The 17,803-nt window shown below is 35.5% G+C and overlaps 1 long non-coding RNA gene across 1 annotated transcript; it reads left to right on the top strand.

Moving 5' to 3' along the window:
* The first annotated feature begins 9,946 nt into the window (after window positions 1-9,946).
* LOC145790540 (uncharacterized) lies at window positions 9,947-17,157 on the top strand. The gene is made up of 2 exons (XR_014329337.1): window positions 9,947-10,074; window positions 16,865-17,157. It is a non-coding gene; the product is annotated as an uncharacterized LOC145790540 (long non-coding RNA).
* Window positions 17,158-17,803: the final 646 nt, after the last annotated feature.

Genomic DNA, 17,803 nt, shown 5'->3' with positions numbered 1-17,803 from the left:
CCTGACACAACGGTCTCGGTATTCTGCACATCTCCCGGTACTAGTGCGAACACTCGGCCTTACCTCATAGGCTCTTTTCCGGTAGCTTTAGGGTTCGGTTTTGGTGGAGCATTTGATGCTGCGCCGCTAGCTGCAGCTTTGCTATTGCCTTGAGGAGCAGAAGGGCAATCTTTAACCATGTGGCCCACCTTACCACACCTGTAACAGGCTCCAGATAATTTGTGACAAACTCCTTTGTGCTTGTTGCCACATACAGAGCAGGGTGGAATGAACCCACTCCCTTGGCTGGGGCTAGTCATTGATCCCGTGTTCTGTTTCTTATTGGCTGGGTTGTGCTTGCCTTTCTTGAATTTGAAACCCTGCCTTTTTCCATGCCATTCAGTTGTTGGTGTTTCAGATTGTTTCACTGCTGCAATGTTCGACTCGGCCATCAATGCCCGGTCGAGAACACCCACAAAGGTCGGTAATTTCAAAACATTTATCCGGTCAAGTATTGCCACATTAAGGCCACCTTCAAATTTCCTGGCCTTCTTATATTCAGTATCCACCATATGCGGTGCATATCGGGCAAGTTCAGTAAATTTCGTCTCATATTCCGCAACGGACATTGTGCCCTGCTTCAGCTGTTCGAATTCAGTCACTTTTCTATCCCTGACACACTGAGGGAAATACTTTTCAAAGAAGGACTCCTTGAACTGAGCCCAAGTCATAACAGTATTTGTATCGCGGATCAACATCCACCACCTTCTAGCTTCTTCTTGGAGGGTGAAGGTAGCTAGCAATACTTTATTCGCTTCCGAGCACGGAAATACTTCGAATAATTTTTCTGTCTCAAGCACCCAAGCTTCAGCCTTTAGCGGTTCCAATCCTCCCTGAAAGGATGGCGGTTTCATTTTGCTGAACTTCTGGGTCAGAGCAATAATATCCCCATCATTCACATTCGCATTAAGTTCCGGCTGTACCGGAGGAGGAGGAGGTGGGGGCGGTTGGTTCTGTTGTTCAAGTCTAGCAGTTATCAGTTCTATCATTCTTTCCATTCTTTCCATTCTTGCCTCGGTAGACGAGGATTCAGGTTCATTTGCATTGTCCATTTCACTATAAGCAGTTATAACAGTTTTAAACATAAGCAGTCATTGGTTTAACAGTTTACCACATTAGCATGTATTCAGTCATAACATAACCACACACTTATCATGCTCATGAGATGCCCTAATAACTTTTCTAGGACACCCTATAGCTCATTTGGACACGTGTGTGCGGTATAACTCGTGGTAAGTATCGCTCTGATACCACTCTGTCACGACCCAAACCCGGCCCTATGGGTTTAGCACCGTAACCGGCCAGTAATCCGAGATTACCGAAGGCCTGCTGAACAGTAATACAGTAAAACAGAGTACAGGGCCTGGCGGAAGCCAATACAGTAAATGAATAGTGTCCATTGAGCTGTGACAGTCTGTATGCAAAAAGGCTTTTCATACATTCACACATAAACAGTACAGAACAGTATGTACAATATTCACATCCATTCAACTAGGGACTCAACCCTACAGAACAGTACAGAAAACATTCCGTCTGTACAAAACAGCACGGTCTATACAAAACAGTAAAACAGTACAGAAGGGGGAAAAACAGACAAAACACCCCCAAGCCATAGCATGGCAACTCGGAACCTCGCAGTGAGGCACAAAGGCTGGCTTGACAAAACTGGAGTAACCCTGACGCCTCTAGCTGCGGTCTGGTGCCTGTACACCTACATATATATATAAGCAGTGAGCTAAAGCCCAGTGAATAACATAAAGCGTAAAGGGGTTTAGAATGAATGTCCTTACAGTAATGAAAACAGTTCAATTCAATCAGTATTTCGGTCGTTCAGTACAGTAAACAGTCATATGTGGTACATCCATTAGTATAACAGTAACAGTAGGTCTTAAAAGACCGAACAGTAATGATGGCCGTCAGTTAGTAAACAGTAGTGGTTCCACGAGGGAACCGACAGAGAATTCTGTCGCAGTAACAGTAACAGTAAACAGTAGGTACTAAGGATGCCACAGTACAGTTCAGAAATAAAGGACATACATTCATTCAGTAAATAATACCAGTTCAGTAAACAGTTTAGTTCAGTATTCAAAAGATAATCAGTTGAACATATCTTTACACAATTGTTACTCACAGAGTTCTGGGCTACAGTATGCTAGAGCGCGTCTCCTCAGTTGCCAACCCTACACAGTTAACAGGTTGAACACACTAAGCTACACAGTTGGGAAATCTCATAACTTAATCCCTAATGCCTCGGTGTGTTCTACATCTATATCCTCAACAAGATGCCTTAAACTAGGCCTAAGAATGCCTAGAACGGGATGAGGATGTAAAGATGCACATTTAAAAGCATTTTCAGAAAAACAGATTCCCGCTCGAGCGCACGTTTCCCCGCTCGAGCGGTCATGCAACAAAGGTACACGCTCGAGCGTAAACTTTCCCGCTCGAGCGTACTGTAAAAGTACTGGATGGGTGAAATCTCCGCTCGATGCCCGCTCGAGCGTGAGACCTGACTCCGCTCGAGCGCCCAATCCTCAGCTCGAGCGTAAGGTAAAACAGTGCAGAGATACTGGATGCTCGAATTCTACGCTCGAGCGGCACTTACTCCGCTCGAGCGAAAGTGCAAAATCTGGAAAACCCAGATTGCACTTCCAAGTTCAAAACCAAGTTGTTAACAACTCAAAACCGATCCCCTTGGGCTCATTTTCTGGAAAACTCTTATAAACACATAGAATATCATGTTTCAAAGCTCAATTTTAAGAAATCAAAGCCCAAGGTGAGTCAATTAAAACCATAATCAAACCCATTTTCAAGAACAACATTCAAACATGCATGGATGAGTTTTAAACCAAATTAAAGCTCTAAAGCTTGCTCAAATGAGCTCATTTCTTTTCAAAACCAGATGAAAACATGGTCTGTAACAACAATATGAGCATGCATGTACTAATGTCCATGTAATCAACCTCACAATGCAACAATACTAACATGCATGCAAGAGATGAGCTTCAATCTGCCATTAATGAACCAAATCATGACTTAGCTCTACAAATTAACATGAACCATGCATGAATCAACTTAAAGACAAAATCAAAAGATGAAGTTCATACCTAGGTTCCTCGAATGCAAGTCTAGAGGTTCAATATAGCAATCTACACTTCAATTCCAAGCAATCCAAGCCAAATCAACAAGAACAATTCTCTCTCTCTCTAACTCTCCTCCCAAGGTCGGCTAAGCTCAGGAGAAATGGCTGATGGAAATGTGTTTTGATACAAGGTGTAATGAGGCTCAAACATGTATGTTGAGTGGGCCACTAAGGGTGGCAATATGGTAAATAAAACAAACTCTTTAATTAGCTTATTTTATCTAATTTAATCATACCTAATCAGTTTTCAGATAAATATACCATAAAATCACATTAATTATGTGGATCATAAAACATCAATCAATTTCTAATTCGGCCGCCGATATGGCCTTCAATTAGCAGTTTAAACATATAAGCATGAACAGATAATCATACGGTCAAACAGATAAAATGCAATTTAACTAACATATACTCAATCAATTCGGTTTCCAATTTCAATCAGTCAGTTCAGTACTTTAATCAGTCCAATTATCAGTCATAATCAATTCAGTTCGACGGTAATCGGTGTTTATTGGTAATCAATCAGTCAGTAATCGGTAAACAGTATGAGGGTTGTTACAATGTAATAGGCATACAACCTAAACATGGGGACATGTATAGCATGCAACAACATGCAAAATGAAACAAGCATGCAACAACATGGTGAGATGGACTTACACTAACATGGGTAGCTCTCAAGCATGCCAAAATCAGTGGCCAAATGAGATGAGAACAAGGCCCAAGATTCATGCAAATATGCACAATGCAAGGACTCCAAGCCTAAGGCACAAAATGCAATTCTCCAAGAGCAATGCAAGGATGAAGCATGGCATACGATAGCATACATTCCAGCTCTGCAATGGCATACTAAATGGCCCCAAAATGACTCTGAAGCATGCAAACACTCATGTAATGCATTGTTAAAGACTCAAACACCGAAGCTAGTGAAATGCAATACACTATAGACATGCAAAGCGATGCTCAAATGACGAAACCAACCCCAAACAGACCTGATGCAGGCCAAAATCAGTGGCAAAATGTGTTGGGATGGTGGCTCGGAATGCACAAAGATGAAGCTCATGCAATGATCCATAAATAAGGCATACAAGCACAACTCTCAAACGCATTTAAAAAGTGATAAATGCATGTGCATGACCATGAAACATGGACTGAAATTACACTACAAATGATGCCAAATCATTGAAATAGGCCAAGTAATGCATACTAAATGACTCAATACACGAAGCTTACAAGCAAGATTGAACCAAAGCTATGCAAAACAAGTCATGGGTGACCAAGACAACCAAAATCAGACCTCAAGCATACCAAAACATTGATAAAATCTTCTTGAAGTCAATCCAAAAGCATGCTAAAAAGACATGTCACAACATGACGCATGTTAGGCTATTTCATGGGATTGCATGGCAAGTATATGGAGCATGCAAGGGCTAACCAAACCAAACCTAAACAAAGGTATGACATGATAAAATAAGCCCAAGAACATGCTGAAATGGACACAACATAGGCTAAAATGAGATGCTACTTCAAGGAGCATACAAAGCTAGTGTGTGTGATTTACACTACAAGTGTATGAGGCATGCAAAGGCCAACCAAACCAAGCAAAAACAGATCTAAGGCATGTTAAAAATACACCAAAAATCTACTGAGATGGCCCAAAAACAAGCTAGAAACACATGCTCAAACATGAGGCATACAAGACTAGTTTGCAAAATTTACACTACAAGTGTATAAACCATGCATGGAATGACCAAGATAGGCAAAAACAGTGGTATATGACAGAAAAATAACCACAAATACCAGCTAAGACATGGCCAACATGAACTTAACAAAGGTGCTCACATATGAGGCAAATATGACAACTATTGAAGACAACAAGGAGAGGGGATGGCCCCCTCCTTCTTAGGACCTCAAAACACCACCCCTACTAGAGGGATTTCAGTGGTGAGAAGGCCAATACAAGGTGGTCTCGAAACTCACAAAAAAGGCACAAAAATGAGGCCAAACAAGGCCTAAGAGGGGGTAAACAACTCCAAACACAAAAGTGATCTTAAACAAACTTCAAAAGCATGCCAAAAAAGAACTTTTATCAGTTATAAGTTAAGCTCAAAACAACATGCAAGATAGGCTAAAAGTGTGTGCAAAAATGGGAAATAAAGAGGGTAGTTCTCACCCTTGATGCACAGCTTTAAAACCAACAGGTTCTTGGACCAAGAACCAACTCTTTAACCTCTGAAAATGACCTCCAAGAACCTTAGATGAATAGTGGAGGTGTGTGGCTATGAGGTGTGGTGTAATAGGCCAAGAACAAGACCCTTTTGAACCCAAAATATAGAGATATAAAGAGAGATATATCTTGGAGCCTTAAACAAATTTTTTGGAACCTCTCTAAAGGAGAGGGAGGCCCTCTTTTATAGAACAAAACAAGGGCCTAAGCTTCTTGGAGAAGCTAAGACAAAGGGGTCAACCTTCCTCAAGAAGCTAGAACAAAGGTTCAAGCTTCTTGGGGAAGCTAAGACAAAGGTTCAAGCTTCTTGAGGAAGCTAAAGCAAAGGGTTCAAGCTTCCTCAAGAAGCTAGAGCAAAAGGGTGCAAAGGGTCAAGAGGTTCAAGCTTCCTCAAGAAGCTAAAATAAAGGTTCAAAAGGTTCAAGCTTCCTCAAGAAGTTAAAACAAAAGTTCAAAAGGTTCAAACTTCCTCAAGAAGCTCAAACAAGGGTTCAAAAGGCTCAAGCTTCCTCAAGAAGCTTAAAACAAGGGTGCAAATCCTCCATACACGTGTATGGAGGGCAAGGTCTGTGCTTACCAGCTGGCACAGCTGGTATGCATAATGCCTGAAAAAGGCAAAGAAAAGGTCTCGGCCAGAAAAAGTGGCCGATTGACCAAAACAATGGTCGGCCGACCAAAAACAATGCCGACCGGCCACTACCTTTGGCCGGTAGCAAGAAAACAGGGTCAGTGGCCTCAAGCCATGGCCGGTGAGGTGTGGGGATGGCCAACAAGCCATTCCCTTCCCTTAGAAGCAAAAACACAAGTGTTTGGTCCATGACCAAGCACAAAACAGATAAGTTGAGAGATCTTGAGGCGAGGCGCGTAGCTGAGACCTCCGAGAACTCAAAATGAACACGATCATGAATGATCATCGAGTGTTCAAACGATGACGTCCAAGTCTTGAGGACGGTCAAAAATGAGGTGTCTACAATTGGCACCCACATGTTCTATCCTACAATGGCTCTTTACAACACTGATAAGGTCTATGCTATTACAATATCTCTAGGATAAAATGAATGAATTAATTACATTTTGCGCTCTTGCATTTTATATCAAATCTCATTTACGCCTTCATTTTTCAATTGTCATGATCAACCCCATAAGTAAAGTTGCTATGTCAGTCTTTTTGTGAGTTTGCAACTACATGGGTGAAAATTGCCGTGTGACATTCATGTGGTTATTTTGAAAGACAAATTTAAAAAGTTTGTAAAATGCATTTTTCAACTTCCTATAAAGCAAACCCCTCCGAGGTTGTGGTAACTGTCTACTCATGGTCCGTCAACAATACGCAAGAAAAGTGCTTTGAATTGTTGATTGATTGCTAGAGATTTCCTATAAAGCAAACCCCTCCTAGGTTTTGGCAACTCTCTACTCCTGGTCTATCTAGATTACGCAAGAAAAACACTTTGTATTGTTGATTAATTGCTAGAGATGGCTTAGAATCAACAATCCTTGATTATCTAATCAATCTTCTGTTTTAGTACTCTATTTCAAAGTTATTAGTATTTATCAAATCTCTTCCCATCTAACGGAAGGCTAGATGAATTTTTCCTCTATTTTTTCTTAAACAAGTAGCATGCGTTGTCGGTGCCAAAAAGAAAACCATCTCTCTGTCTCTCAACTCATTTCATATATATTACATACATTATACATATACAAATCTATCCCGGTTGCCACTCCCAGTACCACCAATTAATACATCCATCACAATGGTGTCCCAAATCCACTCCATACTACCACCAATGCCACCTAATTCGACCCTTAGGAAGCCCATTGGGATGGAAGCTGTCAGCTGGTCTTACTATGGCCCCGTTAGTTAACTTAGTTAACTTTTGGGATTATGGTCTTTCAGATTATTGACTTAAAATGCTTTGAATAAGTTGTAAAAGTGTTTGGTGCAACTTTTTGGTTAGTATATGAAAAGGCCTTAACGATGTGTATGGTTGAGGGATTTAGGGAGAATTTGGAAAGAGAAAGGCAAAAGGTGTGTGAAACTAGGTGAAATATAGGTATATTTTATTCACATTTCATTTACCGTTTCCATTTCCTTTTCCAAATCTCTCCTCAAATCCCCTAACCAAACACAGCATAAATGTGTGGCAAATAATTTAGATGTGTTTTTTTGGAGTGTAAAGTCCAAAATGGCCATAATTATTGCATTAAACTTATATAGCTTAATCACCTTTAAATGGTACACCAATAATTATGAAAATACTTTTGTCCAACTTCCACAATCTAAAAAGTTAAGCTGGAAAATCGCGAGTTAAGTAGCTTAGAAGAAATTACTTTGTTTTGTTAACTTAAAAATAAGTTAATTAAGCTTTATAAGTTGAATGCAACAAACTGTGCCAAATACTTATTTATCAAAAAAAAAAAGACTGCACCAAATACTTTCCACCATTTTTTTAAAGCTATAATCCAAATAATTCGAAAAAGTTTTGCCAACATCCTCCACATCATCTATGATGAATCACATAATCAACACAATTGTAGAAGTAATAGCATGGTTGTTAAAATTATGCTATTCACGATTCAATATGATTTTTAACCAACTCAATTCATATTTGTGAATTCGAAATTAGAGTGAGTTGTGTGGTTCAATTATCACAATGAATTAACTATACATGCCATTCAATTCAATTTTTATTTATTTTGCATGAAATAGCCTCGTTTTCAGCTATCGATCAGGGGTTGAACGGGCTAGTCCTCTACAAATAATTTTTTAGAAAAAAGGCTTAGCAAAGGAGGAATGCCATTAATCAACAAAAGAAAAAGGGTGCCATTTATTACCAGTGTTAGACTTTGTTTTTTTCACTGGTACCAGTTGTAGACTTCCACTGTGTGTGTTTCTTGTCAACAGTGGGGTTCTCTCTTCATCTTGGGGTTCTGTCTTTCTCCTCCTCAAGGGCTTTATTTTTCACCTTATCCTCTCTTACTTCTCCCCGATTTGAAATTTTGGAGATCGATTGTTGCCGAGTTAGGCTGCTTTTGACATCAGGCTGCACACTTCTCTTCTCTTTCTTCGTTTTTAAAGGTAGGCTGCTCCTCTCAAAGGTGTCTGGGACAGAGCACAGCGTACACCAAAATAAAAGCTGCAAAACAGGGACTAAAACACAAACCAAAGAAAAAACAAGAGATATCACACGACAACTATGGAATTTCCTAACATGGATCCTAAGTGGAACACCAAATTAAGAATTAATTTTTTGTTAATAGAATAACTGGTTGAGGAATTCTCATTCCAGATACCGTGCTGAAAGACTGAAAAACTGAAACACAAATATATATATATACAATTGCATATGGTAATTGCTATTGGGTTAATATATGTATATATATATATATGTTTTGGTTGCAAGTTGCAACCATGTTTGTTGGATAGGATTCACTCCTGAAGATTGTCATGTAACCATTACAGAATTATGGGTATGTAATTACTAGCATTAGGACCGGCTGATAATAATTGAAGTGACTAAAAATACAAGTCATTGAGCTGTAAGGTTTTTATTGAAAAGTATGACTAAAATATAGCCGTTCTAATCGAACAGCATTTCTCTTGGCTGCCTCCTGTTTAAACAAGATTTTCTCTAATTTTCTACTCTGTATTTGAAACCTTGTTAGAAACTTGAGCCCACTCACATACTCAATGGTGCACAGAAGTTTGGTCTTTTTTGCTTTGTGTAGTCCAGCTATGCTTTCTGCAAATGGAGTAGGACATAAAATTTTCTACTGCCAAATATCTATCGCATTCCTCATTATCCACGAATAAACTATCACTTTCGTTTGTATCATGAATGCTATTTGTTTTCTGGTCTTGCATTTTGGGACAATGATTGTGAGTGAAGGTTTTTTTTTTTATATACTTCATCATTAGAGTTTCTTATGATGTTTCCATTCTTTGGATTAATCCGAAGAGGTCAAACAATCCCATGTGAGGAAGACGAAATTCTTGAAGATTGCAGCACAGAGAGCTTGGACATCCAAAGATGTCTGGCTTTTGTAATGTGCACCAGTTATTAGGTGGTTTTTCGGGTCACAAAAACAGCAATTCTCTTGTTAGAATAGGCCTCTGCCCTCTCTCTGTTTGTGGTTGCGGGTAAAAGCTAATTGCTATGAAGAGGTAACACAGTGTTTTTATCTAATCGTTTCAAAGAAACTTTCGATTATTGAGATTCAAAATCAAGTAATTGCATGTTTTGACATAAATTGATCATCAGTAATCTGTGAGAGAACATTTTCCTTCTGTTTTTCCTTGAGTGCTCTGACAATACGCCAGTTGGATTTGCTTATCTATATTAATATTCGATACCTGCATTTCTGTACTTTTTTCCAGCAGGCATGATGTACTCAAATGTATTGTAACCTCATTCTACCCGAATGTAATGTGCAGTGAAGTCAACCAATTGTCACTAACTTAGTATTTGAAGTATTGTGTGGTTTTTTTTTTTTTTTTTTTTTTTGATAAATATGATTTTGTTGCTGATCAAAAAAAAACCACGAAGATTGTGGGGTTGTTTTTCAGGCAATATAAGCTTCTGCCAGTTGAATGCTGCAATTCCTTTCTAAATTCAAAGCTGCAAGGAGGATGAGCATATTCACGAATCTCAGCAGTCTCCTCAAACACTAACAGGTATTTTACCTAACAAAAGTCATAAAAATGTACATTCTATATTTTGTCTAACCACTTTCCAACGACATTCTTTATTTCATGAAATTGATTGTTGTGGAATAGCTCATATCCAAAATGAAATTGGTCACAATATTTTTGAAATGCCCGAACAAAATCGGATTGGGCCCTCTACAGGTCAGAGGACAAATGTGAGACTAAGTCCCAATAAATTGACTTGGAGCTATCTTAATATTATGATTAAAAAGCTGATATAATCCAATCAAGTCAATCAAACCTTGTGTCATAAGAGAACATATTCCCTTGCTTTCCGCCTACAAAATATCTATATCATGCGCATGTGAAGTGAAGCCCGATTTTCTTTGCTTTTACCCAACTCTCAGCCCATGGACCACGCACTACCCATGTCACTTGACATCATTTTAGTTAAGCCCCATCCGTTTGTCCGACTTGTCACTTGACATCGTTTTAGTTAGGCCCTAGTTGTTTGTTGAATTAGATTGAATGAGATTATTAGTATGTTGAGATAAGATAAATTATCGTGTCTTGGAGGGGTTCATAGTCCACCTTTGAGAAACCTAATCCCCCATGAGATAATTTTGATTAATTCTGAGACTTTAAAGCTAAGTCCTTTAGAGTAACTCGAACTCATGGTGTTAAATTCTATTCTCAAATTTTTACCGTTCGATCAATCTTAAAGCTATTTCATAATCAATTTTAAGCGTGATCGATGATCCACTCATATAATTTGTCTCAATCTCTCTCAAATGGATTTTGACAGCCAATAAAAGTCTCCAATAAACATGATTACTACACAACACGTTCCATTACGGACTGTGTGCAGTTTAGTAGTGGGTTTCATTGACCCCTAAACATCAAATAGTAATAAAAAAATTGAAACCAGTCCGTGTTAAATTACAATTATCTTCTCGAAGATATAATTACAATCAACTCCTTAATGCCGTCCAAAATGTTGCTTTCCATATATATATAACCCGGCTAGGGTTGTTCATCTATTAATCACTCATTCGGTTTCATAAACAATTTTATTTTGTGTTTTGCGTTTTTATTTTTTAGAATGTAAAGAAAATTTGTTTTACAAACTAAACAGGGAAATTATTTTAGGAATTTTTTAAAAAATAATCCTTGAATTTTTTAACTGTTTGTGTACAAAAATAAAAAATGACATGAAAGTGATGCTAGGTGGCAACAATCTAAGCAGCTTATTTGTTACAAATTGTCACATTATTTCTTTATCTTTTTGTACATTTTTTCATAAAAAAATAAATAAATAAATCACTCAATAAGCAAACCCTAATTGTCTTGGATGTGCAATATAGAGACCTCCCGGAACACCGAATAAACAATGACAAGGCTGGTCTCGTTAGAATTGATATTGAGTCTAAATTCTTGAGAAAGATAAGAAAAGAAAGAATGAGAGAAATGATAAGAAAGAAAGGACTGAATCAGGTGTGAGAATCAAACATGAGAATAGCTTGTAACTTATTTTAATATGAGAGTTTGTGTTTGATTATTTTGTTCAGTTTTTGCTTAGAGTTTATTAAATAAAAATAACTTAGACAAATTTTTAAAAAATAATAATTTTTCAAACACTAAGTGAGAGGTACTTGTAGTTTCTGCTTTCTGATTATCATTTTTAACTTTAAATATTTTCCACCAAACACTCCCTTGTGTTGAAACAAATTGAGAGTTCTTGCATTAGTTAGGCCAACAACTATGAAATTAGCAGTTAGCTTGACATAAAAAACGATTTGGGCCAATCGTCTACATTTAGACTATATTGGGTTGATGAATATGAATAGAAATTTAAAAAGAAAAATATAAAGTGTGTAAAATGAACTCTCAAGAGAATCAATTTTCTTTTCTTTTTCAATCACTGTCAAAATTCATGAATCAAATACAATTTTAAAAGAATGGGCTAAACCAAGCACTAATTTGGGCTCTGAAGAGGAATCACCACGCTATTCAGGCTCAGAATCAGGAGCTAGAACGCAATAATATATTAAAAAAAAAAAAAACATACACATACATGAAAACCAAAATAAAAATGAGAAGAATAAAATCACAACCAAGCATGCCCTGATGGTTGGGGAGGAGACAGTTACTCGTGGAATCATAACTGGAGCGACAAATTGGCATTATTGATAAAGAGTGTTAAGAAATTAAACAAGACATGTATTTTCAAAAACAAGCTTAATGTGACATAGAACAAATTTTAGGGATTGTATTGATGAGGGGGACACAATAGTACATGCACAAACCTCAACCTGAAGTTAGTGCTCCTGTTCCTTTCGCAATTGAGTGGCAAGTTGGCGAGTGACATACAGTTTTAAATCATTCAATGATAAAGTTGCGATACATCATTAAGAATTAAAGGATAAATTACACTTTATCCCCTAATTATTATCTTTTTTTATTTTTTTTTTAAATTAAAAATTGATACAATATATCCTTTTATTTTTCGAAAATTTTCAATCTAATCCTTATACTTCTATTCTGTTAACAAAATTGACGGAAAAAATGCATATAATATGCATGTATCAATTTTTAATTTGATGGGGTAATGTGAAAAACGGTAATATTTGAGGGGTAAAGTATAATTTGCCCAAATTAAAAATTACTACTTTATAACTGTCCTACCACATAATAGTTAAAATAAATAATATTGAACTCTTTTAAAGTTATTATAAGAAGAAGAAGAAGAAGCAGCTTAGTTTTGATGTAAAATACTGATTTTTTTTTAGTAAGGTTAAAATGATCAAAATTAATTTAGATTATATGAAGATATCAAGATAAATAAGGTAAAATATATATTTCAATGTAAAAGAGATAATTTATATATATATATATATATATATATATATATATATATATATATAATTAATGAATTAATTATGAAAAGGAGGTCAAGTATTATGTAAGTTAAACTTTAAGAGAGTCTAATGTAATTATGTTAAATTTGTAGGACTCTCATTATATTTTCTCTAAATTTTGAGGGATGCCAGTGTAATTTATCCTAATATTTTTAAGTTTCATGCTTACTATTGTATTTGTTTAGTTTAATATATATATACATATATAATTTTTAATTCATTTGTAAATTTTATCATAAAAGTTCTATCATATCATAGAAGTACAGGAGTTTGGAGTTACAATAATAAGTTAAAAGTTGATAATTAAATAGTGGAAGTTAAGCCAGGGGTGAGTGGCAACCTGGTAAGGGCCCGGGGTTTAAACCCCTAGGTCCTGGGGTTCAACTCTCCTCTGGGCCAATCTCCTGGGCGTAGCATAGTTGGTTAGGAGGTTGACCTTAAGGATGCCTTATCAGCTTGGTGTGGGTTTAATTCTCTCCCGCTGTGCGAGTCCTGACTTAAGCGGAGCTTGCCTTGGGAGGTCGGGACAAGCTTCCAAGTTATAGTCTCTTACTCGGAACGAACAACAGGACACCCTACTCAGAGGTCGGGACAAGGGAGGTCGGGACAAGCTTCCAGGTTATAGTCTCTTACTCGAAACGGACAACAGGACACCCTGGTGACCTCCTAGTCTCTTACTCGGAACGGACAACAGCAGGACACCCTACTCGGAGGTCGGGACAAGCTTCCAGGTTATAGTCTCTTACTCGGAACGGACAACAGGACACTCTGGTGATCTCCTAGTCTCTTACTCGGAACGGACAACAGGACACCCTGGTGATCTCCTCAAGAACGAACAACAGGACACCCTACTCAGAGGTCGGGACAAGGGAGGTCGGGACAAGCTTCCAGGTTATAGTCTCTTACTCGAAACGGACAACAGGACACCCTGGTGACCTCCTAGTCTCTTACTCGGAACGGACAACAGCAGGACACCCTACTCGGAGGTCGGGACAAGCTTCCAGGTTATAGTCTCTTACTCGGAACGGACAACAGGACACTCTGGTGATCTCCTAGTCTCTTACTCGGAACGGACAACAGGACATCCTGGTGATCTCCTCAAGGGGCGCTGCCTTGGACCTGAGGGAGAGTGGGAGGATTTTCCTGTAACCAAAAAAAAAAATAGTGGAAGTTAAAATTACATATCTTTTTATTTTTAAATAATTAATTTGTTTAATTTATATAAATTATTTTTACTTAATAAATTATAAATAAAAACTGGACAAAATAGTTTGGCTATAATCAGTTGATTTAAACTGTAACAATCAAATTAGTTATTTAGAATAATCTAAATAAATGTATTTTTTAATTTTTTTATGAAAAATGTATTAAAAAAATAATAAAACTTAAAAAATAGAAAAAAGATAAATAAATGAACTTTTATGGTACTTCTGAAACAACCTAGCGGGGGGAGAGAGAGTGAGAGAGAGAGAATCTGTGTGTTGCACATGACTAAAAAGGAAAGGGATGAGAAAGCCACCATGACTTTTTGCTTTTGTTTTTGCTACTTGACTTTCACATTTTTTTTTTTTTCTTTTAATTACTTTTAGCTTTGTAATAACTTCTCTAACAGTAAGGTCAAGTTTGACATGTCTTGAAAAAGATAGAGAGTTAAAAAGTCATTATTCTATTTAAGTCACAATATTTTATTTAAGTCACATTATTTTTTTATCGCATCACTTCAAATCTAACCCAAATCTAATCTATATTTCATAAAAAGTCAAAAAGTGTACTTATTTAGATCATCTCAAACAACCCCTAAGTTAAAAAACTTGTTACTGTTAAAAATATCATGAAGTTTAATGTTAAACTTTTCAATAGTTAATTAAATCTTGTGTTATATTTTAATATTGTTAAACTTTGTGTCAAATTAAAATTTAATAATATTTTTTCTTTTACATCTCTCTCACAAATAATATTTTTATTTGTCATATCGATAGAAAATAAAAAAAATAATATTTCAAACTATTTAATTAGTGGAGATACTCAAACCAATAGTAAAAATTATTTAATTTAGTGTACAAAATACATTTCAAATTATACATTTATGAGGGCCTATAGAAATTTCACATAAACATACACTGTGAAATTAGTTTGCAATAATACTACACATGGAAATGAGTTTTTATAAAATCACCCTTAATTTGAGTGTTATGTAAAAGTTAAATCCCTTGTATTATTGGTTCGAAAATTTAAAATTAAAAAAAAAAAAGCAAAAAATAAATGAAAGTAGAGTTAATTTTTGTCACATTTTTTTCTCTCACTATTTCTTTTTGGTCTACAAATCTATCCTCAAATACTAAAATTTTGTTTGGGTAATATTATATAAGTGTACTTTTTTACATAAGTGTATTTATTTAGGTTATATCAATCAATATATTTTTTTATTTTTTTATATATTTCTTATAAAAAGTCAAAAAATACACTTATTTAGCCCTGATTTGGCTATCATTTTGGGGTTATAAAAGCACAAAATGACAAAATAGACTAAATAAACTAATAAGACAATATATAACAGTCAACCTATAATTATTATATTTTTTTTCTCACAAAAATTAAAAAAACGAAAAGATCCAAGCCAAAAGAAACTAAAAAATCAAGCTAAAAAAATTTCAACACAAAAAAATTAACTATATTAATCAATACTAAATAAAATTTTAGAATATCTCAACCAACCCTAAAATGCATAATTTTACTCAAATCTATCCTCAAATTAGATTATTTTTATTTTTTATTTTTTATTTTTTGTGATGGGTTTGAATTAGCGAATTGAAAGAGAAGTAGATAGAATCTGAAATGCATAATGGAAGGTCCACCATCAATGCATCAGAGACTGGGCGTGCAGATAGTGATGTGACACCGCCATAATCCCTATCTAGATTTGCCTGTCTTAACCCTTCATTTTATTTATAGACGAAACAAAAATAATTTTTTGAAAATTTCTTTTAAGAGCTCTTAGCCTCCGTCTGGGTAGTGGATTGACTTTTGGAGTTTTTGATTTTTTGATTATTTTAATTTGGGTTATTGTCTGGTTTGGGAAGGGTTTTTTGGCTTTTTTAACTTTTTTTGTGAGAGAGGATTGTAATGATTATGGATTGGATTTGATGTTTTATTTTTTGTGGCTAAAATAGTCTATTTTGTTTTTTGTGACTATTTTAGCCAAAAAAGCCTGACTTTTTTCTTCCCAAACGGAGCCTTAATATTAAAATTTTATAATATAAAGGATATTTAATATTTTTATAATATTTAAAGTTCCTCACATACTGATTTAGAAAATTTTCAATCTCCAGGGAAATTCTTTTCAAATTTTTCGAAACTTTCCTCTCCAAAAAAATTATCTTCAAATTTCTCTAGACTTTTTTCCAAATTTTTCTAGATTTCCCACTCTCTAGAAAAATTCTCTTCAAATTTCTCTAGACTTCTCTCTAAATTTCTCTGAACTTTCCACTCTCCAGAAAAATTTTCTCTAAGCAAAGTAAGTTCAAGTCTCAACTTGGTCTAAACTCTCTTTCTCTCTCTAATATTTTTGTCTTTGGATGTATGGTTGCAAAAGAAGAGCTAGAACCAAGACAAACAAGCCGAGCATAAGAGATTAAAAAATTTTAAAAAATCAAATCAGATCATTATTTTGTTCTCAATTTTAATTCATTATTATTTTTTTCAAAAGCATAAAAAATATAAACTGACAACAAAAAATAGAAGAATTTGATGTGCATACGTTTTACTAATTTGATGTCTGCACTCTTTCTCTCTCTCTCTCGATCTCTCTTTCTTCACAGTTTGTTTCAGTTTTTAATCTCTGTCTCTCTCTTTCTCTATACAACTGTGAAGATTCTTAGTGTTGGTTCATATCAATTTAGGTCTGAAAGCTCTGGACCTGCAAAGGAAAAAGATACAATTTTTCGTTGATCGAAGCAAAACAAGTTGACGGCAATGGACTTTCCATTGGCGTCGAACTTTAGTAGGAAGAATGCTTTGAAACCTTCATCATCAACTACTGTGAAGCTACACAGATCGTTTTCGCCTTCAAGACTCTGTCAGTAACAAAATTTTTCTGTGATATATAGGTGTGGAGTTGAGAGACTTTAGACATCATACAATAATATTGTGGATCTCTTCCATTACTAAAAATAGGAGAGGAACATTAGACAAATTTTCTCTTTTAAATCTAAAAATTAAAGCCAAGTTTGGGAAGACTAAATAAGTGTACTTTTTGACTTTTTTTGTATTATGTGTAGAAAAAGTAGAGAGAAGATTTTGATTGATGTGACCCAAAAAAGATAAAAAGATGAAATAAGTGCACTTTTTTTTGTTAGCCAAACTTGGCCTAAATAAAATATATATATATATATATATATATAAATCACTGTTATTTTAAAAGAATATTACAGATACAAAAAAAAAAAAAAGTTTACTAAATTTTTTATCAGACACTGATATGGGGTCTAGGATCCACATCCATATGAGACTCACATTCATGCTAGTATTTGGTAAAAAAATAGAAAAATTAGTAAAACATTCATCTCTAACTTTGTGTAGTATAAGAGGTTTAAGATGTTTTGTTTTATTAGCTAAAATCCCTTGATGTAATCATATTAGAGAAATTTTTCTGTAAAAATTGAAATTTCTCTGTGTTGGGACCGAAATTTTTATGAGTCAACTTTTCTCAGTGAAAATGTTGACAGACCTCAACTATTATAAAAATATTGTATATCATTTATCTTATAAAATCTTAATATCAAGAATTGACAAAAAAAAAAATCTCTAAAAAAATTGATAGAAACTTTAGGATCTCTACA

This window comes from Camellia sinensis, chromosome 1, assembly GCF_055761805.1.
Source record: "Camellia sinensis isolate YWXY chromosome 1, ASM5576180v1, whole genome shotgun sequence".
Taxonomy (NCBI): domain Eukaryota; kingdom Viridiplantae; phylum Streptophyta; class Magnoliopsida; order Ericales; family Theaceae; genus Camellia; species Camellia sinensis.
This window is presented reverse-complemented; position numbering and strand designations above follow the sequence as displayed.